The following is a 20,315-nucleotide window of genomic DNA, read 5'->3' as shown; positions in this document are numbered from 1 at the left end:
ACCTACTGCTATCTTCTAAGGGGCTTTTCTTTTTCCAAAAGCTTAACAAAAGGCAGATTAATTATGTGTGGAATTCTCTACTAATTTTCTCCACCCTTTAAATTGTATCAGTAAGACAACTCTATGTGTGGACAATGAGAATTATGTTTCTTTTATAATCCTTTGAGGGTTTAGCATGATGCAAGTTAGAAAAAAACAAAATTGGGAGGCTTATTTTCTTGTGAATGAAGGAATTCTATTTGGGTAAAGGATTTATAAGGACTAAACAGTGGTAGAGGCAAGAAATTATCCTTCAACTTCCATGAATTCTTTGGGAAATATTAGTAGGTGGAAGAGATAGAGTGGGTGTTTACACCCCTTACTAAGAACATTAGAGGGAGCACACAACCCTACGAGGATAAAAAGGAAATTTTCTGATGATTACATCGTGCCATGACCATGATAAGACATGGGAAAGATAAAGAAAAGACATCCATAACCACTTCTATTCTCCCTGTTGTTCCATCCATTATGACTTTCCCATATCATGATCAACATTTCCCTCAAATATACTTAGCAGTACGTAAGTCTTCCCAGACAGAGGTCCACCACCATTTTGATGGAAGGTGTTGTAGAGGACATGTCCCCATGGATTTAGATTGAGAGTAACTATCCATTAAATATTGCACACTAAAAGGTTCACAGAAAAATTTATATATAAATCACCATCTTATCCCTCCTCGAGTATTATTCTTGCTGAATATTACTTGTCTTAGAGCTTGTATATATTATTCTATAGGAGGAACCAATGGCTGTGAAGAATTAACTAACATGCTGAGTTGGACAATGGGAAAAGGGAAGATAGAGGTCATTTGGTATAAAATCTTCAGCATATTGTTTCATTAAGTGGGAAAAAATATAGCAGACTACGTACATCATGGAAAATCATTTTCGTTGTGTTAAATTTATCAACTAACAATAACCATCAGGCAGTTTCCTTTAAACAGATAAAATAAAAAATATGGATGGGGCGGAGGATCATGTGTGGTAGTTGTATCAACATTTCCATCCTATTCCTTCCCCACACATTATTCTCATTGAAGATTACTCTCTTTATGGTCCTATTTATTATTTAATTATAAGAACCAGTCCTTGAAATAAGTAACCTACTTTCCCATCCACATCCATTAGTAAAAAAATCATAGTGTCCATTCAACATAGACTCTTTATAGTGAAATGTGAACATTGTTTCCTCAGGGGAAAGGTAGAGAAGACTACAATCATCACCCAAGTTTCTCTTAATATTATTAAGGTTTTCACATCAAGTGGAAGTATTCTACCAGATAAAATTGGGGCTAGGTGGGTTGAGGGATGATTGCAGTAGTAGCTAGAACAATGTATATGTGAAGTCACCCACGATTTACTATTCTTTGAACATTACCTATATAGGATGATAAGTTAATAAAAATATCGTGTCTTTTGAATTTCAGAAACAGTTTTTGTAGTGGATGAATCTATTGTAACAGAAACCCATAAGGGCATCAACATTGATTAAGAATCTTCACATGGAAGTAGTACTATGAGACCACACTAGGAGATGAATAAGCTAATGAACCCAAAATACTGCATCAAGAGATGAACAAATAATTAGACCTATGTATGTGCAGCATTAATGGGAATATTTTGATTCTATTTGTTATGAGATGTGTTTTGTTCCAACACATTTGGAGTTCTTTAGGTACAAGGGAATGTTTGTGGTCTAAATTTCTAAGTAAGATGGTGTTTAGTCATTTATTTTTGCATTGTATATTAGAGTTTCCTAAAAAATAACACAAGTCCTTATCTAAAATGTGTGTGTGTGTGTGTGATCATAGGTTCAAATGATATGTGATGGGAAGGATGGAGGAGAAGGAGGAAAAAGCCCTTGCAACAAATAGCCTATGAAGGATAATCAAACTAGAAGGGCTTGAGCAGTAAGTAATGCATACCAAATACATTGTTTCTCTTTCCGTACAATATTGGATAAAATTTCCCATCAAACCTATGTAATTATTCTATCATTTGGAGAGCACTAGTCTTAGCATTCCCCATTGTAGAGAATTGGTTATGTTGGAAAGTTGAAAATGGGAGAAGTATTTGATTTGAGTATAGACCCCTAGGTGGGATGTAATGGCCAACAAAGATTGTCTGAATATTTAATTTACTATCTGAGGCAAGTTGCAATAGGATATTATAATATTAGTAGATGTATCTACTAATTATTCTAGGTCACAACCAATTATGGCAACAATGTGGGAATAATGAGGGATTTTTGGATTTAGATAGACATAAATCTAAGCAATGGAATCTCTTCATTAAATAATTTTAGAGTAGTTTTATGAGGTTGAGTATGAAAAAATATACATTGATATGGCCCAAAATTCTTGCTAGTGGAGACTACATAGCCAACAATGGATATTCAAGAAATTTTTTAGAATATCAAGGAGAAGCCTGGTGGTGGTCGAAGGCATCATTGAATCTGTGTGGCACATTTTGATGGATTTATCCCTCATCAAAAAAGTATAGGAAAAAAATTGTTAGCTTATATGGAATTAAGTGGAAATGGGAAGTATTGTCTCGTCTTACTTCAATGGGTATGAATCATTAAGAACGTCAATCTCTTCGAAGGGAAGTGTTTTTCACTACTAGAAATTCGTCATAAAATTAAATATGTCAATGATGTTAAGTCATCTCCAAGGAAACCTGTGAGAAAAATTACTTCATTAGATATAATTGGGTTTCTTTAATGGTGCGAGATAATGGATATATTTGGAGGTGTAGTGCTAGAGCTACCCTATTTCTTTCATGTTCATATAATCTTTCTTTTAAACTAGGCCTTAGGAGAGGTTATAATAATTGGGAAAAGATGAAAGTTATGGTATATTCGACTAGGATTGTAGTGGAAAAGGGTATAGTTTATATGAGATTGGATTAGGTTATTTATTCCTATTTTCGAAAATCAAAACAAAATTTAGGACCATGTCGACGCTTTGCAAGGTAAAAATGGGTCTTAAAACAATAGGATTTTCCAATGTTTCTACAAATCATGAATTAGTCTTCATATGTAACTTAACATAATGAACATAACAACGCATAATCCATGCAATCGTAATGAAGAGCATAAAAAAGGGTTTGTTGACGCAGTTCACCCCTCCTGGGCTAAATCTTCATGCATGTCAACATGACTAGACCACTCATACATTCAATATAAAATGAGGTACATAAACATTTGCTACAGGTAAACATGTGGTTATTACCCCCACAAGTTGATTTTCTCCTACAAAGAACTCTCACAAACAATAGAAACTCAAAGAATCTCCTACAAACATGACATGTTCCTAATGAAATGAGATAAAAAGAGCATGTGAACAGTTCAATTCCACATTGAAGCACATATGTAAAAATTCATGTTGAGAGAAGTTAAACCTGAGTTGAACCTTGCAAGTCACAAACTTTTTAGTAGACTTCTGAAGATGAGCATACCCCTACAAGGTCTTCTCCATTCCCAAATGCCTCTCAAAACTACTTCCAAACCCTGACTTATCCATACACCTTTAGGCTCCAACCTACAAAAATGATCTATAGATCTGCTCAAATCAGAAATTAGAGGTCACCAATGGATTCATAACATCCAAAAACCCCTGAGTGTACTCTTTCTGAGCTCAATTTGGCCAAAAACTCCAAACGCAATCAAATCCTAAGATCTACAACGAATTTAAATTTTAATCATCCTATAAATTTGATCATCTCTCTAACAGTCCTACAAATCTGTGTGAAATTCGCTAATTGAGAAACAAATTTGTCCTATACCGGTGGATTATGTTGGATGATTAAATTCGCCAATGACCCCGTAAGTCTCAAAATTTCAGTCATATTGGCACATAAGTCTGAAGGTTGGGCCTTAACACTTGCCCCTGTTGGTTGAGCCCCTAAACATCGGGCATGTGGTCATTTGGTGCCCCATGGGGTTGAGGGTTGGGCCAACATCCCATCCTATCTTTCAGAGCCCCCCTCTCCAATCGCTTGTGGTATTCTTGGAGACATATGACCCTGGGTGTTATGAAACCAGCTCACAAAAAGATAGAAAAGAGAGATCAATGCCTTAGAATTCAGCCTCTTCGAGGGGGAAACCTCCTTTACATTACACAAATGAGCAATTCTTGGATGATTCAAATGACAAAACCTCCTTTCTATATATAGGAGTGTAAGGAGTCACAATATAACCCATCCAACCTAACAATAATAATATAAGCCACAAAAATAACAATAGAGGGATTCTAAGGGGCACAGCAATAACAATATGGGGACAATAGGGGCACAACAATATTAATAAGGGATATAACTACAATAATAATGGGGTAATCACTAGTATTATAGGGACCCAACATGCCCCTCTCCTTCAAAAAAGTGTTGTCCTCAATGCTTGAGTAGTTCTGGATGCTTTTGTATTAAATTCTAATCCTCCCATGTGGAATCTTCAGCGGATAAGTTCTTCCACTTGATAAGATACTCCGAAATTGATCGATTTCGTAACTGTCAAGTTCTTGTTTCTGTGACTGCTTTTGGCTCCAATATAATTTTTCCTTCCTTGTCAAGTTCTGGCAATATTGTTTGAACTGGGAGCTTGTCACCTATAACCTTCTTTAAACATGAAACATGGAAAACTGGGTGCAATCGAGAAGCTGTAGGAATCTCCAATTTGTATGCGATAGTACCAATCTTTTGCAACACCTTGTATGGACCATAATACTTTGGTGATAATTTATTATCCTTCTTAGCTTGCTTGAGGGACATTTGCTTATATGGTTGTAGCTGTAGGAATACCCAATAACCTACATCAAAACTTCTTTCACTGCGATGTTGATCTGCATGTTGTTTCATTCTATTCTGTGCCAACACGAGGTTATCCTTTAAGAGTTGGAGGACTTGTTGTTGATGTTCGATGTGATATTCCACTGCTTGAACCTTAGAATTTTCTCTTAAATATGATGTGATGGATGGTGGCTAATATCCATAAAGTGCCATAAATGGGGTCATTTTTATTACTGTATGGAAGGAAGTGTTATACCACCATTCAGCCAGAGGCAACCATTTGACCCATTGTGTCTGTTTATCAGATAAAAAGCAACGAAGATATCCTTCCAAACATTTTTTTACTACCTCAGTTTGCCCATCAGATTGAGGATGATAAGATAAGCTATGAGCTAACTAAGTACTAAGACAAGAAAATAATTCTGTCCAAAAATTTCGAATGAAAATGGGATCTCTCTCACTTACAATAATCTTTGGGTTTCCATGTAGCTTTCTAATTGTTTCCATAAATGCAGTAGAAACTGTGTTGGCTTTAAATGGATGTGATAATGCAAAAAAGTGTGCATACTTGGTAAGTCTGTCAACTACCACCATGATGGCACTCTTTCCCTCAGACTTGGGTAAACCTGTGATAAAATCCATTGAAACCTCCTCCCAAAGTTGGCTTGGAATGGATAAAGGTTGTAATAGACCCTGTGTCTTAATTGTTTCAAATTTATTTTGTTGGAAAACCAAACATTCTACCACAAACTTTTGAATATCTGATTTAAGGCCCTCCCAAAAAATTTCCTTCTTAATCCTATGGTAAGTTTTTAAAAATCCTGAGTGCCCTCCTAAGGGAGAAGTGTGCATTTCCATAAGAATCTTTTGTTTTAGCGGGGAATTCTTACAGAGATATAAGAGACCTTTGTACCATAACGAAACATTTTTCCAGCTAAATGTATCAGACGTATTGGTGTCTTGTTGTAACTTTCGAATAAGTGCCCAAACTTCTTTGTCATTCCTCCATTCCTCCCTTGCTTCATTTATCTAATCACGTTGGATAATAGAAATGGTGCACAACAATGCTTCCACATCCTCATCCTTTCTTGAGAGTGCATCTGCCACCACATTTTGCTTCCCTTTTTTGTAGATGATTTCAAAGTCATAACCCAAAATCTTTGTGACCCACTTTTGTTGCTCTTCAGAGGATAATCTTTGTTCTAAAAAGTATTTAAGGCTATCATGATCCGTTTTTACCTTGAAGTGTCTTCCCATTAGGTAGGGTCACCATTTATTAAGTGCATGGAGTATTGCCAACATTTCCTTCTCATAAATAGCTTTGTGTAAAAACTTTCCCTTGATTGGACGACTTTCAAAAGCAATGGGTCTTTCATCTTGCATTAAAACAACACCAATTCCATTTCCTGAAGCATCACATTCCACAATAAAGGTTTTTGTGAAGTCTGGTGTAGCTAAGATCAATGCTTGGCACATTGCCTCTTTAAGATGTTCGAAGGCCTTTGCTGCTTCTGGAATCCATGAAAATGCATCTTTCTTCAAATATGTTGTTAGAGGTGCTGCTATTCTCCAATAATTCTTAACAAACTTGCGATAATACCCTGTCAACCCGAGAAATCCTCGCAGATGCTTTATGGATGTGGGGATTTTCCATTCCTTAATGGCTTTAATTTTGCTAGGGTCTACCTTAACTCCTTCATGAGATACAATATGACCCAGATATTCCACCTCTTATACTCCAAAGAAACATTTGGATCTTTTTGCATATAATTGTTTCTCCTCCAATAGTTGTAGCACCCTGTCAACATGTTCAACATGATCCTTCCAAGACTTGTTGTAGATTAGTATATCATCAAAAAATACTAACACAAATTTTCTAAGGAATGGTTTGAAAATGGAATTCATCAAACCTTGAAATGTTGAAGGTGCATTGGTAAGGCCAAAAGGCATGACCAAAAATTCATAATGACCCTCATGAGTTCTAAATGCTATTTTCGGAATGTCTTCAATCTTCATTCTGATTTGATGATATCCTGAACGAAAATCCAACTTGGTGAAGTAAATTGATCCATGCAATTCATCCAGTAATTCATCAATGACTGGAATGGGAAACTTATCTTTAATAGTGAGCTTGTTGAGCTCCCTATAATCCAGACACATGTGCCATGATCCATCCTTCTTGTGCACCAATACTACTGGAGCAGAGAAGGAACTTTGACTTGGTTGAATTATACCAGCCTCTAGCATTTCTGCAACCATATGTTCAATTTCACTCTTTTGGGCATAGGGATATCTGTACGGCCTGATGTTTGGAGGAACACTTCCTGGAATCAGATGAATAGCATGATCATGATCACGAATAGGTGGGAGACCTTTGGGAGTCTCAAATACCTTGGAATGATTGTCCAAGACTTTTTGGAGATCTGGAGAAATAGATGATTCCAATGTGGAAACATCTAGCAAACATAATTGTGCAATTACACCTCATTGTTCCCTTTTTAGAAGCTTTGTCATACTGTTAGAGCTTATTATCTTTCCCGGTTTCCCTGCAATACCCCTTAATTCAACTTCCTTTCCTTCCATAGAAAATTTCATGAAAAGTTCTTGAAAATTAAAAGCTATTGTACCCAAGGATTGTAGCCATTGAACTCCTAGTACAACATCAGCACCTCCCATTGGAATGGAAAGCATTGGGCTAGTCAATACATATTCTCCCATGGATAGCTTGATATTATGGCACTTTCTAGAGCAATTTATTGTTCCTCCATTTGCAACCATCACTTGACACTCTGGTGCTAGATATAAGAAGCAATTCAATTCTTTTGCTACTTTACAATGAATAAAATTGTGGGTACTTCTTGAATCAATCAACACTATTACCTTTTTCTTCTTGATTTGTCCTTCTATCTTGATGGTTTGAGGAGTGGTAATTCCCGCCAATGCATTACAAGATATGGTCGGATTCATTTCTTCTTTATCTACGCTTTGTTCCTGGAGTATATCCTCTTCTTTTGACCTTTATTGCTCCTTTTCTTCTTCCTCTTCACAATCTATGTAGAATAATTTCTTCTCAGCACACTTATGACCTTTACTGTATTTGCTATCACAACTGTAACAAAGCTGTTTTGCTCTTTTTTCTTCCAATTGTTGTTGTGTCAACCTTATAGGTTGTGGAAGACTAGGGGAAACAACACCTCCATCTTTATATTTGTGAGTGGTATGCTTCCTGGTTGCCATAATTTTGCTTTCCATTTTTCTTGTTAACCTGAATGCCTTCTCTAATGAATCAGGTTCCCAAATGCGAACATCATGTTGGATGTTATCCTTTAAAGTCCCTATGAGCACATCAATCCTATGCTCCTATGGAATATTTTTTACCCTTATGTTCAATTTTTGGAACTCCTCAATGTGCTCCATTATTGAACCCTTTTGTTTGAGACTTATCAATTGGCTAAAAAAAGTGTTGCTTTTTATATCCTCATAATGTGCTGTCAATTCTTCCGTAAAAATTGCCCAAGTGATAATTTGTTTACGAGAGCAAAGCCATTAATACCAAAAAAACTGATTTGGTTCCAAATATAAAGTTGAAATACGTACCTTCTGTGCATTTTGTACATTATTGAGATCGAAAAATTGCTCCATTTGTAATATCCATGTTGCGGGATCCTTGCCATCAAACTTCCTCATATCGATTTTTCGAATATGGTGGGTCTTCGATCCAACATTAGAGTCTTTGGAATCATGATTAACATTTCCTTTGTTCTCATCATGAGTTTTCTTTACTACCCTTTCACCATTAGTGACCATTTCTTGTAGCAACTTATTCATATTTATCTTCAATTCTTCCATCTTATCATCCATGCCATCAATTTTAGCGTCCATGCCATTCATCTTAGTTTCCATGCCATCCATCTTAGCTTCTACGCCTTTCTTTAAACAATCCATATTAGCTTCTACACCTTTCTTTAAACCATCCATATTAGCTTCTACATTTTTCCTTAAACCATCCATCTTAGATTCTGTTGCTTTTTGTGCAAGTGACACTTGTTGCACTTGGTCTCGTAATTTTGATATATCATGTTGCATTTCTTCCTCTTCTTCATGAGTCATGCTAGGGCTTTCAGGTTGCTTAAAGTGTTTGCATTTTCTTTCCTTGGGCCATCAATTACCAATTCAAATTAATGTTTCAAACCAAGCTGATGCAAAAATTTAAAAAAAACTACACACATTTTTTCACTTTGTAGAAGCTTGATATTGAATTTGATGTATCTCTGCAATTTTGGGTCATCCAGTTTTGAAATTGCAACCTATAGTAGCCCTCTGTGTCCTCTTTCCAATGCCACTAGTCTGATCCAAATTGGATTCTCCAAGGAAGAGTTATACATAATCTCCCAAGATGACCTGATTATAGACTAGTTCAATAGAGCGAACTTGTACGACGTGCCATGAGTCACTGTTTCAACCTTTAGCTCCGAAAAATATATACAAGAAACTATAGTCCATCCTCCTTCTATACCTTTGTATAGAATTTCAATCTGATGCTCAGAGAGAAAGTTATGACAATTTTCCCCAGGTCACCTGCTGGAGTGTAACTCAGGAGTCTGCAGAAAGACCAACTTCCTCAGATCATATCTCCGCAAATATAGCACGCAAATCTCTAAAATTTGGATTCAAGATTCAACATCAATTTCTTCTCAAATGGGTTTTTCTTGTAGCTTCTAAAACGTTGTAGAAAAAAAGTTATAGCGAAAATGCCACGATGACCTGTTTGGAGTAGCGAAACCCTAGAATCCAAACCTCTGATATCAAACGTTATGAAACCATCTCACAAAAAGATAGAAAAGTGAGATCAACGCCTTAGAATTCAGCCTCTTCGAGGGGGAAACCTCCTTTACATTACACAAATGAGAAATTCTTGGATCATTCAAATGACAAAACCTCTGTTCTCTATATAGGAGTCTAAGGAGTCACAATATAACCCAGCCGACCTAACAATAATAATATAAGCCATAAAAATAACAATAGAGGGATTCTATGGGGCACAGTAATAACAATATGGGGACAATAGGGGAACAACAATATTAATAAGGGATACAACTAAAATAGTAATGGGGTAATCACTAATATTATAGGGACCCAACACCGGGGCTAGCCCCCACACCATAGCAACCCCACCTAACCTTTGTTGTTGCGAGGACATGATGGTTCAAGGAACCTTGGGACAGGGCTAGGCCTGAACCCTCAACTCCTCTCTTCCTATAATTATATGGGTGGTAGGGTGACTAGGGGCTAGGGATTAGCCCCGACCTCATCCCTCAACATCGAACTACGAACAATTTAAATACAAATGTGCCATATGTATATCATGTAACACCCTACACCCTAGTGGAAAGCATTGTGCTGCCATTCCATAGGTCTTGTATTTGAATCTCATGGAGGTTAGTTTGCTCATGAACCAAAATTTTATACTAACCCAGGATGCCATGTTGTGGCCTCCCATTGGGCCACGTGGCTCCCATTTAGAGGTCCACTTCAAACACGTACAACCAATCAAATGTGCCTCAAAACCAACGAAGAAGAACATACCAAATGTTAGTGTGTGATTGGGCTATACCCTACATAGTCACCCTAGAGACAAAATAGTACAGAATCCCAGTCAGATGCCAAGTCAATTGCCTTGCTCAAATTTTAGTCGTTTCGGAAAATGATCAGAACACAATAAATTGAGCATACAATGTTGGATTGAGGTGAAACAGTTATCGTTGGATTCAGAACAACAAGCTCTTTGATTTGCAGCTAGTTTCAAGAATTTCTGTGCAATTTCATTTTTGAGCTTAAAAATAATCAACTGATCAATAATACTGTCTCCAGGTAGTGTCCCTCAGATAATTTTCAACATGTATTTTATGAGATTTCAAATATTTGTCTTCCTATAATAAAGAGTATATATAATTTTATCCGTGGGGAGAGAAATTTATTGACCCGTAATTTTTGGAAGTCGATATTCTTCTTAAGAGATAAAGAACCCCATAGGCTGGAAATTGTGCTATAATTTTTCTTATCATATTTTTCTTTGTAAACAGATATGCCTTTTTCATTAGGGTTTCCTTAAGGATGGATTGAATATTTTAACTTCTGAGACTTATAAAAGTTTCCTCACAAAGTAAGCATTATTATGTCTAGGATGAGCTCCATGTGATGAGACCTCATTATGAGGGCTAGGATAACCAATGATTTCATGTTCAAAGATTAAATCTATTGGAGATGCCATGGTGGTGACCAAAAAATCTTGCTTTGGCACTTCATCGCTGATGTGTAAATCATAGCTGTAGGTGGGACCTTGTCCTCTTTCCATCTAAATATTTTTAGTGTATTGATTCGTGTTCTCTCTTTTTTTAACGTAAGATATCACAGGAAAACCATGGGGTACTTCCTTTCATTTCACAAATGGTATCTGCCATAAACCTATTGGTGCTAATTAGGGTGCTTGTTCTAGTAGGAATATTAAGGCACACATAAAAGTTAACCAACCGAGGGAATTGATCCCATGATTCTTACATGAAGCTAAAAACCTTCAACCATTGGAGGAGTGCAATGGGTTATTAATTCTTCTTTTTATTCAAAAACAAAGTTAAAAAATTATTGAATATTTATTAAGAGTGTAAGAAATAACTATCAAACGTGTACGTGAAGACTAAAGTCTTTTTTTGAAATGAATTACTTTGTGTTACAATGTCAAGTGGGCCTCATATTTCCAAGGGTAGATGCATTCCGATGATTGAAAATTTCACCTTGAATAGCTTAGCAATGGAAAAATTTCCTTGTTTTCATATCTTCTAAAATGTCTCCTACATGTTTAGATTCATAATCATGTTGATTCATCCAGAGCCAGTGGCATGATTCAAATGTTTCCAGTATATACTTCCAATGATAACCTCCTTAAGAAAATTTATCCTCTTAAACCCAAAGTTTGATGGAATTATGGTAAAATGAATTTTACTACAAAGGAGGGGGTGGGGCTGGAATGTTGGAAATAATACTGAGAGGAGGGGTGAATCAGTATTATCAAGTCAAATATTTCCTTTTTCAATTCCAGATAATATACGCTACTTCTATTAATAAAAACCGAGTATATACGCAACTGTAGATAAAGAAACCCACGTATACAAAGCAGACTTATAATTTGATTTATCTTTCAGATGTCAGTTATTAATCTGTGTATCAGAAGCCAATAAACAGTACCAGAAATAGAGCAAAAGACAGTCACACACAAGAACACAAGATATAAGGAGGAAACACAATGTGGGTGAAAACCCCCTGCTGCAATTCGTCTCTATCTTCTTTTTAATTAGAAACTTCTCTTTACAATGTTTTGTACTGGTGCAGTCTTTACCAGTATGCAGGCTACAACCTGCAGAGAGCTACAACTCTCTCTCGTTCTCCAGCTTTCCTAGAAGGGAGCTCCAACCCCCTAAGTTCTTGTACTAGCTTGAGATACTAGTACGCAGGCTCCTATCTTCAAAAGGCCGCAACCTTCCCTTTGCTTTCAGGGACCTCGTTTCATTAATTTTTAGACTAGATCCACAAGTAACATCAATCAAACATCAAGAATTTCTTCATAACCCAAACTCTTTTTCACCAATCAAAAGCTAAAAAAAATAAACGCTTCTCTGATCGTTGTACCCAGAACACAGTAACTTTAATCAAACACCAATTCTGAACCCAGAACACTGCAGTAATAAAGCCGAAGCAGCTTAGAACATAAATCAAGATATATACGCTACTTCACTGTTCAGAAACCTGTGAGTATACGCTTCTGTACCACAACCAACCTGCGTATACGCTTCTTTCATTCACATAAAAAGCGTGTATACGCACCTGCAATTCACTGAACCTGCATACAGATCTATAAAGGATAATTTATTCTTTTAAGCTTTCAGACATTAGTTAACCCAGATTTATAGATCAAGAGTGCGCCATATATAACAGATCAAAATCATACAGAGATACCAATGTTCAAGCCTTGAGATTTTGATCCATCAATAGTCCTTATCCTTCTTGTGCTCAGGTTCCTCCTTCATTCAGATCTAGATCTGCACCATAACCCTATCACCAGTATTCCAGATCTATCACAATATCAGATATTCAATAATTCAGATGATTCCTTGCCACATGATCTCCTTCCTCTTATATAGTTTTAGGCCTTCCACAATACCACGGTCCAAAACCATAATAAACAATACCAAGGGCCCAAAACCTGGGGTCAACTCTTCTGACGAGATACCATGGTCCATAACCATAGGTTCAAGTTCCAAGGACTAACAACCACAGACCAAAAATAAGTTTTCCACCATGTACGTGCTTTTATGTGCATAAAAGTGTGTGTATACACATACGCGACTTCTGAACATATAACCGGCGTGTATACGCATCTTCAGTAAGGTGTACCCGTGTATACAAGATTTCCTTCATTCTAAGCACCTGAACTGAGATCTGTCACCAAAGTGAGTTGCCATCAAGGACAACACCTGTACCATAGCGCCACACCTGTGCCAAAATGACAACAATCTCCCCCTTTGGACTTGATGGCAACCCCACGATCCTCAAAGTCATTCTCCCCCTTTGTCATCCAGGGCAAAGGGTTGTGCTCCCCTTGAGTACATGCTGATATCTCTGCTCTGCTGTGCTGAACATGCTCCCCCTGACTGTAGGCAAGATCTGCAAAAAGATGTTCTTCAAGAAGAACCATATACATCATAAAAGACCTTCCTATCACCAAAAGACTCAATACATACAACCATCACCCAACCAAGTGGGGATCATCCACCCAACCAAGTGGGGATACATCAGAAATTTACATATGACAACCAATCACATCAATCATCCCAGGCATAGTGGGGAAACCAAAATAGGCCGTTACATGACCTTGATAAAATAATATACATGACATAGAGACGAAATATCAAGACTTATGCAAATGACCAATAACTACTATCAGCAGCATCTGACAATCACTGTATATATCAGCAACCATGTTCTCCTTTTGTTCTCCTTTCTGCAGCTGATCCACCTGAACCAAAAGCATCTTGAGTACTAGAACCAAGAGCTTCTAAGGTAATGCCAACAATGCATTATTAGAAGATTATCTGCTCCCCCTAAACCTGTGCTTGATGGTCTCTGACAGACCCATATCAGACTCTCTTCAACCAGAGTCTATCCTTGCTGGTTTTTTCAGAACTCCACATACGCAACTGCACCTGCATAAATCGGTGTATGTATGCGGATTCCGCTCATCCAACTCACGTACACCAACTTTTCTTTGAAACTGAGAAGCTTCAACAGTAGGATGAAGCATCAACTACTCCCAGCTTCTGTTTAAGATATTCAAAAGTTTCCCTGGGCAGTGGTTTGGTGAGGATATCAGAAATTTGTTCCTTAGAAGGAACATACTCCAACTTGACTTTTTGCTCAAGCACTTGTTCCCGAAGAAAGTGATATTTGATAGGCATGTGCTTGGTCTTTGAATGCATGACATGATTCTTTGAAATGCTTATTGCACTTGTATTATCACATAAGATAGAGACAAGTGGAGTACATGTGATTTGAAAATCCTGCAAGGTTTGCATCATCCAAAGAAGTTGAGTGCAACAAGATGCAACAGCCACATATTTCGCTTCAGCTGTAGATAAAGCAATCGAACTCTGTTTCTTGCTGAACCAAGATACTAATCTGGAACCCATAAAGAATGCACCACCACTTGTGCTCTTCCTATCATCCACGCTTCCGGCCCAATATGCATCTGTGTAAGCATGAAGTGTGAGATCTGTATCTCTATGGTACCATAAGCCATAGTTTTGAGTTCCTTGAAGGTACTTGAAGATTCTCTTGATTGCCTGAAGATGAGTTTCCTTTGGATTTGCCTGAAATCTTCGAACTATTCCCATTACATGCATGATGTCTGGTCGGGTACCTGTCAAATAAAGAAGACTTCCAATCATAGATCTATAGGTTGGTTGATGCACTGCTGTCGATTCATCATTTGCACTGAGGCTGCATCCTGTAACCATGGGGGTATATACTGGTTTTGAATCTTCCATGCCATACTTCTTCAGAATTTGCTTGAGGTACTTGGTTTGAGACAAGAAGATACCACCTTCATTTTGTTGGATTTGCAATCCAAGAAAGTATGTCAGTTCTCCAAGCAAGGACATTTCGAATTCTTCCTGCATCACCAAGGCAAATCTTTGACTCATAGCTTCTTCATTGCTTCCAAAGATAATATCATCTACATACACAACAAGTATTAGCAATTTGTTATTTTCAATTTTTATATAGAGATTGCTATTTGCTGATCCTTTTGAAAAACCTTGTTGATGAAGATATTTATCCAAATGATAGTACCAAGCCCTTGGAGCTTGTTTAAGCCCATAGAGAGCCTTTTTAAGTCTTCATACAAGATTTGGATCATTCCCAAGGATAAAACCATCTGGTTGCTCTATGTACACTTCTTCTTCTAAGTCTCCATCCAGAAAGGCTGATTTCACGTCCATTTGAAATACTTTGAACTTTTGGAAGCTAGAGAGATCAAGGAACATTCTGATGGCCTCAAGTCTAGCAATGGGAGCAAAAGTTTCTTCAAAGTCTATTCCTTCCTGTTGAGCATACCCTTTACAAACAAGTATGGCCTTGTTTCTAATCACTTCCCCATTTTCATTCAACTTATTTTTGAAGATCCATTTTGTTCCTATGACATTTTTGTCTTTTGGTCTAGGAACCAACTCCCAAGTGTTATTATTTTCGATCTGCTCAAGCTCTTCATCCATTGCCTTAACCCAACACTCATCTTTGCATGCTTCTTTTACATTTTGTGGTTCAGTGGAATAGAGTAATGCCAAATAGCTTGAAGCTTCTGCTATTGTTCTTCTTGTTTGTATACCTGCCTCTTTCTGCCCCAAAATTTGAGATTCTGGATGATTCTTCTAAACGTACCTAGATGGAGTCTTTTCTTCTATCCTTATCTATTCCTCTGGTGCCTCTTGGGGTTCTTCTTCATCATCTGTCTGATTTACAGAGTAGTCTTCATCGTCATTGATATTTTCATGATTCACTTCCCTAGGGATGTATCCTTTTTCATCAACCACTACATCAATGCTGTCAACAATTATTCCAAGCCTTTTATTGTAACACTTATATGCTTTGTTGTAGGGAGAATAGCCAAGGAGAATGCCTTCATCTGCTCTAGGTTCATTTTTGCCAAGCTGCTCATCAGTACTATTAATATAGCATTTTCTCCCAAAAAATTTTAAATGCTTTACCGAAGGAGTCTCACCATACCAGAGCTCATGAGGAGTTTGAGTGTTGTTCACTCAGACATTTGTTTTGTTGAGAATAACAACCGCTACATATGCAGCTTCACCCCAGAAGGTTGCGGGAGTTCCAGACTCATCAAGCATAGCACGAGCCATTTGTTGGACTGTTCTATTCATCCTTTCCGCCACTCCATTTTGCTGAGGAGTCCTAGCTGTAGAAAATTCCCTTCTTATTCCATGTTCTTCATAGAAATCAAAAAATTCATTTGAGGTAAATTCCCCACCTCTGTCGGACCTAAAGAACTTAATTTTTTAATCTGATTCATTTTCAGCCAAGGCTTTGAAGGATTTAAATTTTTCGAATGCTTAGTCTTTGTGCTTCATAAGTCCTAACCAAACAAACCTGCAGAAGTCATCAATGAATAGTATAAGGTATTCTTCTCCTCGAGGTGACCTTGTCCTAAATGGACCACATACATCTGTATGGACTAGCTCAAGAGGCCTACTAGCTGATCCTTCCTTCTCAGGAAAGTTAGTTCTGGTTTGCTTACCAAACTGACATGATTTGCATATGGTGTTGTCTGGAATTTTGATATCTGGAAGACCACGAACTACCTGGTATTTGCATGCTTTCCTTATTTGTGAAAATCTTAGATGCCCCAACCTCTGGTGCCATAACCAGTGTTCATCATCCTTGCTTAAATAGCATTGTTGTTGTCCTTCTTCAAATATGTATAGATTATTTGGAGTTCTTCTGCCTTTGATCACTGTTTCTCCTGTATCAAGATCATGAACACTACATCCATTTGATCGAAATATTACCTCGGTTCCTTGATCGCACATCTGACTAACACTTAGTAGATTATGCTTCAAGCCATCAACATACAAAACATTTCCAGCTTTGACCTGTTCTTTCAACTGAGGAGTGCCTTTTCCTTTTATGGCTGCAGGGGTATCATTTCCAAAAGACACCTTCTTTCCCTTTTCTACTGCAGTATATGATTCAAGTTTTTCTTTATCCCCTGTCATATGCTTCGAACATCCACTGTCGATGAACCATATATTTTCCTGTCCTTCTAGACAGAAGGCTATCCCACATCTTTCTGGTTGTGGTTCCTTCATTCTCCATGTTCTGGCACTTGAGGTATGTTCCTTCTAAGGTGTCTTCCAAAACCTGCTCCTGCATTCAGAATCTTCATGACCAAAGTTATTACAAATAGAACATTCAACTTCATTTTCAAGGGCCGAAAAGTTGTTATAAGTCCTTTTCATGATTCTAGTCATATTCCTTTGTTTTTGAGCTTCTCTAGTCATGATTGTCTTATAGGCAACACATTGAGTTGCTTTGTGACCAAAATTATGGCAAGAGAAACACTGGCCATTGAAGAAACTCCTGCAATTATCAAATCTATCATCCAATCGATTGTAGTTTCTACTGACATCCATTCTTGAGGCAAATTGGGAATATTTTACCCGTGGCAGATTGTAGCTTCAGTTTGTCCTTAAGGTAGCTTGTCCCCGATTTTCTTGATAGTCTTTATTCGTTCTTGAGGTAAATTGTCCCTGATTTACCTGATGATTTCTATTAGGCCTTTGCTCGCTCTTCTTTGCTGCATCAAGATAACTTTTGGAGGTAGAAGCCTAAGATGTTTCTCCATTATATCACAGACTTGTCTTGATTAGAGGAGAACGCTGCACATTGATAATCTCATCCAGAGTTTTAGATCCTTTAACAAATTTAAGATTAATAGCTTTTGTTTTCTCAATCTCCTTTCTAAGACAAACAATTTCACATTCCAATTTTTCAAGATGTTATTCCCTTTCAGCTAGTTGATATTGTAGAGAATCAATAATTGCACTTTTCTCTTCTAAGCAGATTTTGAGATTAGTCATCTCTTCAGAAAAACCTTCTACATCTATAGCATCCATGTAGTCATCATCTTCGAAAGCCATTAAAAGTTTATATTTATTACCTCGTTCATCTTCATCACTATTTGAAAGTCCATCACTATCTTCATGAGTGTAATAGCTTTTCTTATTTGCATTCTGTTTCTTGTTCCATCTAACAGGTTCCTTCCCTTTGTCAATCTTATCCTCGTGAGGACATTTGGCAGCATAGTGACCAACTCTTCCACAAGCAAAGCATTTGAAAGGTAACTTACCTCGGAACCGTCCAGTACCCCGTTGAAGATTTCTGACAAAATTTGATTCTTCTTCTTCTTCTGACATGTGTCCTGACTCATAGTACTCGCCTTTGCCTGAAGCCTTGAAGGCAGCTTCTCTCCTATCTGATGGTCCTCCTTTCCTCATTTCATAAGCAGTTAGAATACCGTGCAGCTGTGACATTTTAAGGCTTTGTAGATTCTCCTTTTCTTCTATTGAAAAAACTTTAGATTCAAACCTAGGGGACAAAGATCTTAGAAATTTTTCAACCACAATAGCCTCTTTTATTTCTTCACCCAAATTTTTCATACAATTAACAATCTCATCTACACGAAGAAAATAGTTAGCCACACTTTCATCATTATACATCTTGAGATTTTCATACTGAATCCTGAGGGTTTGAAGTTTTGCTCGTTTTACCTGATCATCTCCTTCATAGCTTAGGACAATCTTGTCCCATATTTCTTTTGCTGATTTTAACTGCATAACTTTCACAAATTCTGATTGAGATAGACATCCCAATAGAGTATTGACCGCCTTTGCATTTGTTTCATATTTCTTCTTCTCAGCCGGATCTATAGGAGTTGCTACTGGAAAAGTATATCCTGTATCTATGATATCCCAGACTTCTGTACCCAACGATTGAAGATAGGCAGTAACTCTTACCTTCCAATATACGAAGTTTGTCCCATCAAAAACCGGTGGCCTGATTGATGCTTCCCTCTCGTAGTTGCTCATGATGAAGGATCTTCCTTCAAGCGATCAAGCTTCTTCAGAAGGACCTGCTCTGATACCAATTGTTGGAAATAATACTGAGAGGGGGGGTGAATCAGTATTATCAAGTCAAATATTTCCTTTTTCAATTCCAGATAATATACGCTACTTCTGCTAATAAAAACCGTGTATATACGCAACTGTAGATAAAGAAACCCGCGTATACAAAGTAGACTTATAATTTGATTTATATTTCAGATGTCAGTTATTAATCTGTGTATCAGAAGCAAATAAACAGTACCAGAAACAGAGCAGAAGATAGTCACACACAAGAACACAAGATATAAGGAGGAAACCCAATGTGGGTGAAAACCCCCTGCTGCAATTCGTCTCTATCTTCTTTTTAATTAGAAACTTCTCTTTACAATGTTTTGTACTGGTGCAGTCTTTACCAGTACGCAGGCTGCAACCTGCAGAGAGCTACAACTCTCTCTCGTTCTCCAGCTTTCTTGGAAGGGACCTCCAACCCCCTAAGTTCTTGTACTAGCTTGAGATACTAGTACGCAAGCTCCTATTTTCAGAAGGCCGCAACCTTCTCTTTGCTTTTAGGGACCTCGTTTCATTAATTTTCAGACTGGATCCACAAGTAACATCAATCAAACATCAAGAATTTCTTCATAACCCAAACTCCTTTTCACCAATCAAAAACTGAAACAAATAAACGCTTCTCTGATCGATGTACCCAGAACACAGTAACTGTAATCAAACACCAATTATGAACCTAGAACACTACAGTAATAAAGCAGAAGCAGCTTATAACATAAATCAAGATATATACGCTACTTCACTGTTCAGCAACCTGTGAGTATACGCTTCTGTACCGCAACCAACCTGCGTATACGCTTCTTTCATTCACAGAAAAAGCTTGTATACGCACCTGCAATTCACTGAACCTGCGTATAGATCTATAAAGGATAATTTATTCTTTTAAGCTTTCAGATATTAGTTAACCCAAATTTATAGATCAAGAGTGCGCCATATATAACATATCAAAATCATACAGAGATACCAATGTTCAAGCCTTGAGATTTTGATCCATCAATAGTCCTTATCCTTCTTGCACTCAGGTTCCTCCTTCATTCAGATCTAGATCTGCACCATAACCCTATCACCAGTATTCCAGATCTATCACAATATCAGATATTCAATAATTCAGATGATGCCTTGCCACATGATCTCCTTCCTCTTATATAGTTTTAGGCCTTCCACAATACCACGGTCCAAAACCATAATAAACAA

The sequence above is a fragment of the Pinus tabuliformis genome, chromosome X, assembly GCF_031772625.1.
Source record: "Pinus tabuliformis cultivar Carrire ecotype Pingquan chromosome X, CPIR1, whole genome shotgun sequence".
In the NCBI taxonomy this organism is placed as follows: domain Eukaryota; kingdom Viridiplantae; phylum Streptophyta; class Pinopsida; order Pinales; family Pinaceae; genus Pinus; species Pinus tabuliformis.
Note: the sequence above shows the minus strand (reverse complement) of the source record.